Genomic DNA, 9,575 nt, shown 5'->3' with positions numbered 1-9,575 from the left:
CAGCATGCAAGCTGTTTGAGAATTGGCTGCTCAAAACATCTTTGTGTAACAATTGAAACCCAGAGCTGAACAGAAAGCTCAATGATAGGAACAACCAATTCAAAAGATGAGATCTGGGATGTTCTGTGCAGTCTTCAGCTAATCCCTCAGCCCATTTGGATTTGTCCTAACAACCAGCACTTTGTGCCTGAAATGGCCCAAGACAACCACTGCCTTCATCCTTGCTATTCTTCACTGTCAACCCAGGATATTGCCAGAGGCTTCTTTGACCTTTCAAAGCCACCAGGATGAGGCAAGAAGCCAAAAAGGTTCCTTTCAGCCTTTATAAGGGATGTGTGATCCTGCCTGCCCTGAAAACCTACAGTTTCTCAGCTGCCAGCCTTCCAAAGCTGTCTCTCCATACAAAAGGCATTCCAATGGAGCAGAGCTTGTTTCTTGGTAATCGAAGGCCACGTCTGGTTCAGGTCTGGCTGCTTGCATTCTGTGTTCTGCTTTGCCTCAGGCCTGGAGGTAAGTATTACCCTCACCCCCCATGCCTGTGTAGGGAAGCTTTTAAGGTTTAATAAAGGTAAAGATAAAGGGGCCCCTGACCATTAGGTCCAGTTGTGACCGACTCTGGGGTTGCACGCTCATCTCGCATTATTGGCCGAGGGAGCCGGCGTATAGCTTCCAGGTCATGTGGCCAACATGACAAAGCCGCTTCTGGCAAACCAGAGCAGCACACAGAAATGCCGTTTACCTTCCTGCTGTAGCGGTTCCTATTTATCTACTTGCATTTTGATGTGCTTTCAAACTGCTAGGTTGGCAGTCTATTAATGTTTAATAGATTACTGTATTTTAATGTCTATTGGAAGCCGCCCAGAGTGGCCGGAGAAACACGGCCAGATGGGCGAGGTATAAATAATAAATTGTTATTATATTATTATTTTAGAAGAGATAAAAGAAGAATAAGCCACTGTTTTACACAGGTTGAATCTATTAGTAGCAGGAGAGATATACTTTGGGGTGGTAGGGGGGAAATGCCTTCTGCCATAAGTTTGCAATAATTCAGTGTTACGGTACATGCCTTTCATGCAGAAAGCCCCAGGTTAATCCCTTAGCATCTCCAGTCGAAAGGTTTAAGGAGAAGAGGGTGAGACATCCTGAGACTCTGGGAACATAATGGGGCAAAATGGACAGGTAGCTTGAAAGCCTAGAAGGCAGCCCTGTATGTATGTATGTAGGAGTGAATCAGGCTGCCCAACATCTGGTATATTTGTAGGATGCAGGTAGTGTTGTGGTCTAAACCACTGAGCCTCTTGGGTTTGCTAATCGGAAGGTCGGTGGTTCAAATAACCACAATGGGGTGAGCTCCCATTGCTCGGTCCCAATTCCTGCCAATTTAGCAGTTCAAAAGCATGCCAGTGCAGGTAGATGAATAGAATGGGAAGGAAGATGGCAGTTCCATGTGCTCTGGCTTCTGTCACAATGTTTCGTTGCACCAGAAGCGGCAGAAAGCGAGATGTACACTGGACCCCATCATCGCCTTTGAATCAACTTCACTGTCCAGGGATCCTTTACCTTTATGTTTTATATGTGCAGGGTTGGAGAGATAAAGACTTCTGTCTCATGTAACATTAAATACGTTCTGCCATTAATGAAAGGATTTGTGCCTCCGCCATGGGACTTCCCTCCTCCTCCTGAGTGGGCCCTAAATCTATTCAGGGAATTCCTGAACCCCGCCAGAGAAAAATTTGGGCAAGGCATGAAGCAGACATGGGGGAGGAGTGAAAGGGGGAAGTTCTGTTGCAAAGGCACAAATCCTTCCATTAACATCATGAGTGCCCTGAATACTACCAATGGGTGTATATCTCAGCTGTATCTGCCAGGTCTAAAAGTGGAGCCCAAGAGTTTAGAGCCCATTGCAGGACAGAGTTAAGCAGCTCCCATTGAGAGAGGAAGCTGCCATTCTTCTGGGAGCACCATCGTTGGAAAACATAGGATTCTGGTGTCTGGGTGGAATGTGTTACAAGACTCAGGTACAGGAGCATGTCATGAATCTGCATAGAATTTCCCCATCCGCCGAGATGCAAATTTAGTCAGACTTTCCGAGGGGGGGGGGAATCCTACTGTTCTAGGATTTATTCAGACAGCTATAGGTGTGTATCAGATTTTATGGGTTGGGACACTGAAAATAAATTGGTCCCCCCACAAATGAAAAAGGGGGTCTCACTTGGTACTATGCTTTGCATTACACCCGGGAAAGAAAATTGATATAAAGGAGGAAAGTGGTAGGAATCCCAGGGATTCAGACCCCTTGTCTACCTCCTAATGAAGCCCTGGATGTGGTGACTGATTGCTGAAGCTTATGCTTTCAGGGAGAAACAATAAAACAAATTTTTGTGCCTCCTACAGCAAATGCTGTAAAATGCAGAAGATGCATTTCAAGTGGTGCTGAAAAGCCATGTGAACCAAATGACCTGACATGTGATGGGCCATATTGTTTAAAGATAGAACAATTTTCAGGTAAGGAGTCTTTTCTGTCTATGTTCCTCCTTTTTCTATGCTGGGACTAGGACTTGTCTTCTCTATGCTCTGGTAACCTCTTCATTTCTCCAATTAAAAAAGGGGAATATCCCATTCCACAATGACAATTTTATTATTTATACCCCACACATCTTACTGTGTTGCCTCAGCCACTCTGGGCAGCTTCTAACATATATAAAAACATAATGAAACATTAAACGTTTTAAAAACAGCAGGCTCGTCCAACTCTATAGAGACCGCGATTGAATTCACTTGGTAATGTAAGGAATAACTGTTAGGAAAATATTCTTTAAGAAACAGATAAAAGTTCCTGGAAGCTTTAAAGGGGTTCCAGAATTTTCTTTAGTGTATAGTAGGCTTCATTGGTGTCAGCTGAAAGTGCAAATAAAGGGGGGAAGTTGCAGCTGCAATTTCTGCACAAGGAAATCACACACACACCGTCATAACTCACGCAGACAACGAGGTTGGAAGTAAGACAATGTGTGCTGCTGATACTGTGAGTTTTGCTGTGTCAGGATTGTTAATAACTGGACTAAAATTATACGGTGCTGGAGAGATAAAGAAGGAAGGTAAATAGCTTGTATATATAAAAGTAACAGAAATGCTTGTGCAACCAGTCAAGCAATAAAGAAGCTCTTGGCTGTGAATTTGAGTATGACTCCTGTTCTTGTCCTCTGCCTCTGGGGAAAACTCTGCTACAAACAGTAAGAAGTGGTTTTACCAAGGTGCAACCACACAAGCAGGAAAGCGCAGCAGAAGTATGTGGGAGGTAATCTCTAATAGTAACATCTTTTAACAAAGTGATTAATAGAGAAATTGATGGAGCATCCTTTCCTTGTCAAATATTGTGCCTTGCTTGGCAAAGTTGCAGCAGCAATATGAAAAATACTGAATATTTCCAATGAAAATATAGTATTAGAATGCTTTCCCCCAACTCCATTTTGAACACATGGATTCAATTGTGCAGCTGGGGACATTCATGGACATATCACTGCAAGACAGACTGTGCAACAGTCTTTCAGCAGTACTGGAAGAGCTGCTTCATTAGAGTCTTGAATGCCAGCTCTACTCTTACAATAAACCACATTGCATAGAGGGACCTTGCTTAAGAAGATGATATGTTGGAGGGACAGGGATAGTAAGGTTTTTGCTTTAAGGAACTAACTGGCACGTCACTTGAAAAGTGGCCTATTTTTCAGTCTAAGGAAAGGTATTTGGGATTTATCCTAGACAACAGTGGTTGAGATTCTGAGATTTAAGGGTATGTTTTATTTAGACACTTTATTAGTTTAAGCATCAGGGAAAAAAATCAGTTTTAGGTATGAATTTGTCAATGGAGCTTAAGATATAATTTATTTCGATCTGCTGTCAGCTTTGTCTTTTCTTATACTAACTGTGGACTCCACTCAGTAGTTAGTATCAACATAAGTACTTCTCTTTCTCTCGCCAGATGATAATACTTTGTTGAAGGTGATTCAATCTTGTGGCGAACCTCAGAATAAAAACCTCTGCGGAAAAGAAACGAGAAAAGGACAGAAAATTAAAGTACACTGCTGTGAAACTGACTTATGTTTTGACTGATTTTACTGTTCTCTTCTTAAATTGTTTTAACCCATCCAGAAACATCATGGTAAAGAGTGGGTATCCAATCTTTCTCCTTCTCTTTCACTTTCTCCTTTGAAAGACATAATATTAGAACATTTCATATCCTTTGCTTTTGATGGATGCCAGGTCTTCCTCCTGCCATTACAATTCTAATGACAGAGCAAACACAGAAAAGCGACAAGCCCCATCCCAAGACTGCGATTCTACCACTGCCACCACTAGTACACAACTGATAGTAATAGTAGTAATAACAATAACACTAATAATAATAAATTTGTTCCCCACTCATCTTAATGTGTTGCCCCAGACATCTGTTTACCCCCTTTTAGGTACCCCCTTCAGCTCATGCCCCTGGCTTGAAATCCTGCTCTTCGTCAGCCTGCCAAATCGGCCAATTGCAGGCTGGTATGAAGAGGGAACAATCACGATTCCCTCAGTTCCACTCCCAGGGGATTTAAAACAGCCCACACCAGCCCCCGATGTCCAGCATTTCTTCTTTGGACCAACTCACCCATTTTGCATTTACTCACTGAATTTACCTTGCTATGGCTGCGGTGGTCGCTGTATTGTTGCTGCCGGGTAGGAATTTGCCTACTTGGTGAATTGGCTATGACCTGGAGGTTTTGCCTAACCCGTAGCAATTGTCACAGCTTTGAGTTTAGGCATTGGGTAACTTTAGCCTTCATTGGAGGGGGGGTGCACCCTCGCCTTCCCCTCCAGAAATAGGGTATCCTGTTAAAGGGGTCCGTGATGGAGTTGCTTCAGTCCATTTGCACAGATGTGGGGCTTGGTCTCACCGTTCCTGCAGGCATCCCCCTATTTGATGTAAGTCATAGGAATCCCCACTGACGGATTGTCCCTGATGTCATTTCCATAGCTGCCAAGTTTTTCCTTTTCTCGCGAGGAAGCCTATTCAGCATAAGGGAAAATCCCTGTAAAAAAGGGATAACTTGGCAGCTATGGTCATTTCCGGTAGGAAGACCAGAAATAAATGCTTACCCAATGCCTATGGCCAAACCACTTCATCTGTAGTAAATATAGTTGTGGCCTGATTTGATCTCATTCCGCTGTGCGGCCTTCTTTGTTGGTAGCTCATTGAGCAGAGGAAGGGTGCACACCCTGGGCCTGCAAACTCTAGGAAGCTTCCAACAGAATATAAAAATACAACAAACCATCCAACATTGAAAACTTCTCAATACAGTACTGCCTTCAAATGTCTCAAGGTCAGTCCTTAATTGCCTTGTTAGAGCATCCCATCCCATACTCCCAGTCAAGATGGTCAGGGGGGAGGCTAGAGCCACTTCTATCCAGGCTCTTCTAGGTCCTGTCCATCAGATTCTCAATTCATTTCTTCCTGGAGCTCATGGAACCCTGTTCTTCCCACCCCCTCCTTGGTTGGAGAGCTCAAATGTTCTCTTTTCTCTTTCCTGAACATTGCAATGTAACTGGAACGTAGCAAAGCTTTTAAGTAGTTTGGACTGGTGGGAGTTCTAGGTGGCCAATCAAGATAGAGTTCAATAATAATAGTTAAAATTACTGCTAGTTTTGCATGCAGAAATAATGCAAGAATAATAGCTTATAATATTTGTTCTACCTTATGCATCAATGCTTTCTTTCAATAAAGTTTAAAAATGAAGTTGTGGTCTGCATTCTACTTTGGTTCCTGTGTAATTTTTGTATCAGTGTAACTTATATTTTCCTTTCCTTGCAATTGATGTTTTTATTGTGAGGCCTTATTATTTTGTTCTAATCCCTTCCCTCTGATCCAACAACAAATGTCTATTTTAATTATATGGACCATATCCCATGCTTTGCAACAGACTATTGTGCTTGACAACACTTCCTTTCCCTCTCTTGGCCCCTCCAGCTTCCAGAAGAAACAGGCAATAATACAACAAAGCAGATCCTCCATTCTGCATAACACTCTTGCATCATATATGGTGGTGTTCATATAGAATCCCATACACAAATCATACGAGCCAAGTCAGCATCTGCAATTGGCAACCCCAAACATGAACATAACTGTAGCATATTAGTATGTTTCTCCAAGTCTTTGCACTCAGATTCCAAAAGAAAAGGGCCTCAGTCAACTGACTAAGCAGCCAACCTTCCAACTCTCCCCAATTAAAAGCATCATCTCCTATTGGATGCTATTCGGCTCCAAGAAATATGGAGGTGGTCAGAATATCTGCTCATGGATTTGCCAGGAATCAGAGTCTGTCTTGCAAGCCTGGTGTCTCTCCGTGTCCCACGTCTTTGAGTAAAGTTGAAGATACATGCAATATTAACGGACCACTTATTTATCATGTTGTGGTATTTTAAGGTTGTGGGTCATAAAAGCCTTTTGACCCACGGAGTCTGCTGCCAGCAGGGTAATCAGCTCGATTTACAACCCTGTCCGATATTCATGGCTCCCCAGCACTCTTCCAAATGTGCTCAGCCACACTTCGATTATCTTCAAACGTAGCAGAGTTCCAGCACAGCAAGGACAATGGCAGTTGTCTTTGTCTCAGATCTGGTGTCTCAAATAACAACTGACACCAGTGCTTCTATTCTAATAAGTCTTTATTTAGAAGCATAAAGTAACAGAAAAACCACCTAAAGCTAGCTGTATGTCTGTAGCTCTTATCTCTCTTACAGAAGTGAAACTAACTCTCTCAGACTCATACTCAGTCAGAGAGAGACAGAACCTGACACTGAGGACAAAGGAAAAAATGCCCGGAGAATAAGAACGCCCACAGGAGTGTTTAACTCTGTCCTGTCTAGAATCCCAACACCGCCTCTTGTTCGCAATGACCTGGGTGCGAATCCAACATTCAGTCTTAACCCATGTTTAGCTCTTCACAGAACTCTTGATATTTTCCAAAGTTCAAGGGTTTTGTAAAACCATTAGCCAGGTTTTCTTGGCGACTAGCTGTGGGCGTGTACACCTGTGAGTAGTGTGGCCCCGGTCGCTGGCTGAACCCTCTAGCCACCAATCTTGTTTTGTATTGTGGCTCTCCACTTGTGGTGGGTTTCAACCTAAACACCCAGCGGCAACTCACTGCCTGCTAGTCAGCTGGCAGAGTGGTGAGCATGAAGACTCCTAGAGACTTAATGGCAGGGGACTTCCGGTCTGGGTGCGCTGGAGCCGAGATGCGTGATAGAGGAGCTCCGCAAACAGCGGGGAGCCCAGCGATCGGTAATTAAATTGCGGGAGGGGCAGCGTCAAAAAACCCCTCCAGTGAAGTGATAATACGGGATTATCGCCAGCGGAAAGAAAAGCGGCGACATAAGGTGGAACTCCTCCTCGGCGCTGTGAGAAGCGAAGGAGGGGGAGAGGAGCCAGACGCTAAAAGAACACTCTTAATTGCCGAAAAGATGCCAGGATCTCGTCCAGCAAGCACCTGGGACACCCCGATGTTTTTTTGAGTATAAAAGAGGCGGTCGCAAATATAACAAAGGTGAGGAGGAGAGGGGGAGCGAGGAGAAGTGGCTGAGAAGCGGCTGCGAACCAGGAGAGAAGTCGGGGGGTTGAAAGGACTAACCGCTTTATAAACTTGCTGAAAGAAACTTTATACATTGTAGCAGGAGGTGGGAGGAGAGAGCACTCACCCGGGAGCCACCGAGAGAGCAGGCTACAAAGTAGCAACCAATGCTTGTCTGTGCCAGCACAGTAAAGTGGAGGCTACAGAGAGGCAGAGGGAGCGGTAATTGAGGGGTGAGAAGAAGGAGACAAAGTAAAAAGAGTAAAGGGATTGGCGGAAAGCAGAAGGACTATATTTTGATTTCCATTCAGACTGGTAATTGAAGGAGAGAGAGAAAGAGGGAGAAAGATAAAGCTGGATTTAAAATGGTGGACTATTTCTTGCAAAGTCATACATGCTGACTGACTTCCGCCTTCTTTAAGGAAGTGAGTGAAATAAAATATGACAAAGGAAGATAATAAGACAATGACACCTAGTGGGTGGGAGGATATCTCACCTGAAAAAAGGAGGAAATAAAAGGACTGGTGCTTTCCCTACTCTGGGATTATAAATTCTTTTTTATCCTGTGGATTACAATTTCTGTGCTTTAAGGCTGATCTAACAAATGTTGCGCTGAGATACCAGGAGGAAACTCCCATATAAAAGGAAGTCTCAAGGCATTCACTGGAAAGAGAAAAAGGAACAATGCCAGACAAACTGAAGAAAACACAAATACAGACTACAATCCCAGCAACAAGTCAAGCAAGGAGGCAGTCGATGGCACAAGACAATGATACCTTGTCAGATATAAAGGAATTAATAACTGAAATGAACAAATCCTTATGTGATAAATTGGACTTGGTAGAGGCGAAAATAGAACAAAAGTCTACAGTAATTGTGGAGATGTCAGGACAGATAAAGGAACTAAGCAATAAAAATAAAGAATTGGACAAAGCAGTGAAGGAAATAAACATGAGAGTGAATAAACAAGAGCATGCAAAAAAGAAAGTGAGCTTGGAAAATAAAGAATTGAGAAAGATGCAGAACAGAGAAGAGGATGACAAGATCGAGTGGAAAAAGAGGTGTGAAGAATTAGAAGACCAGATTGCTATGATAGAACTCAAACAAAAATCCCTGACCCTTCGTTTGAGAGGCGTACCAGAGGTCCAGAATGAACAGATTGAGGAAAGAATTGTGAAGGAGCTAGCCGTGTGGTTAAAAGTGAAAGAAGAAGATCTCTGGTTGGATGTAGATAAAATATACAGAGTCAAGGTAGATAAAAAGAAGAAGATTATTGGGGACTGTATGATCATTTTAAATTCAACGTTGCTGAAAGATAAAATATTACAGAGAAAGAAGAGAGAGGACTTAGTAATAGATGGAAGTGCCGTGGCAATGTTTAAAGAAATTCCGAAAAGATTGAGAATGAAGAGACAACAATATAAAGTATTGACAGATGCCCTGAAAAGAAAAGGGATATGGTTTTCATGGGAGTTTCCGCAGGGACTCACTTTTTTCTATAAAGAAAGGAGAAAAACGATTAAGTCAGTGGAGGAAGCAGAAAGGTTCAGCAGGAAATTCAAGGCTGAAGCAGGATGAGAAGAAGAAGAGGAGAATATCTCAGAAGAGGGGCAAATTGAGGGATAAGTTGGATTGTAGTTGATTGTGAGATTGTAGGATTGCTAGAGTTAATTTTCTAATAAGTAAAGGATATTAGTCGCTGGTTTTTTTTCCATAGCCATTGTTTGTATGTTAAGAAGCTGAATTGTAAGGCAAATTATTGGATCTTCTTCTTTTTTCCCAATCTGGTTATTGAGTAAAATATTGAGTGGTTTCCTTTTTAATAATATTAAAGATATGAATATTAATATTTTATCATGGAACATGAATGGTTTAAATAATAAGGTTAAGAGGAATAAAATAGAGCATATTTTGAAAAAAGGGTCATGGGACATAGTGTGCCTCCAGGAAACCCACATATCTAGAAAACATGAACGA

The 9,575-nt window shown here is 42.6% G+C and overlaps 1 long non-coding RNA gene across 1 annotated transcript; it reads left to right on the top strand.

The window, feature by feature from the left end:
- Positions 1–375: 375 nt before the first annotated feature.
- LOC148687015 (uncharacterized) lies at positions 376–5,749 on the top strand. Its single transcript, XR_015948601.1, has 3 exons — positions 376–510; positions 2,395–2,505; positions 3,977–5,749. It is a non-coding gene; the product is annotated as an uncharacterized LOC148687015 (long non-coding RNA).
- The last annotated feature ends 3,826 nt before the right edge of the window (positions 5,750–9,575 follow it).

The sequence above is a fragment of the Zootoca vivipara genome, chromosome 2, assembly GCF_965207765.1.
Source record: "Zootoca vivipara chromosome 2, rZooViv2.hap1.1, whole genome shotgun sequence".
Classification (NCBI taxonomy): Eukaryota; Metazoa; Chordata; class Lepidosauria; order Squamata; family Lacertidae; genus Zootoca; species Zootoca vivipara.
Note: the sequence above shows the minus strand (reverse complement) of the source record. Positions and strands in the feature narration are given on the sequence as shown.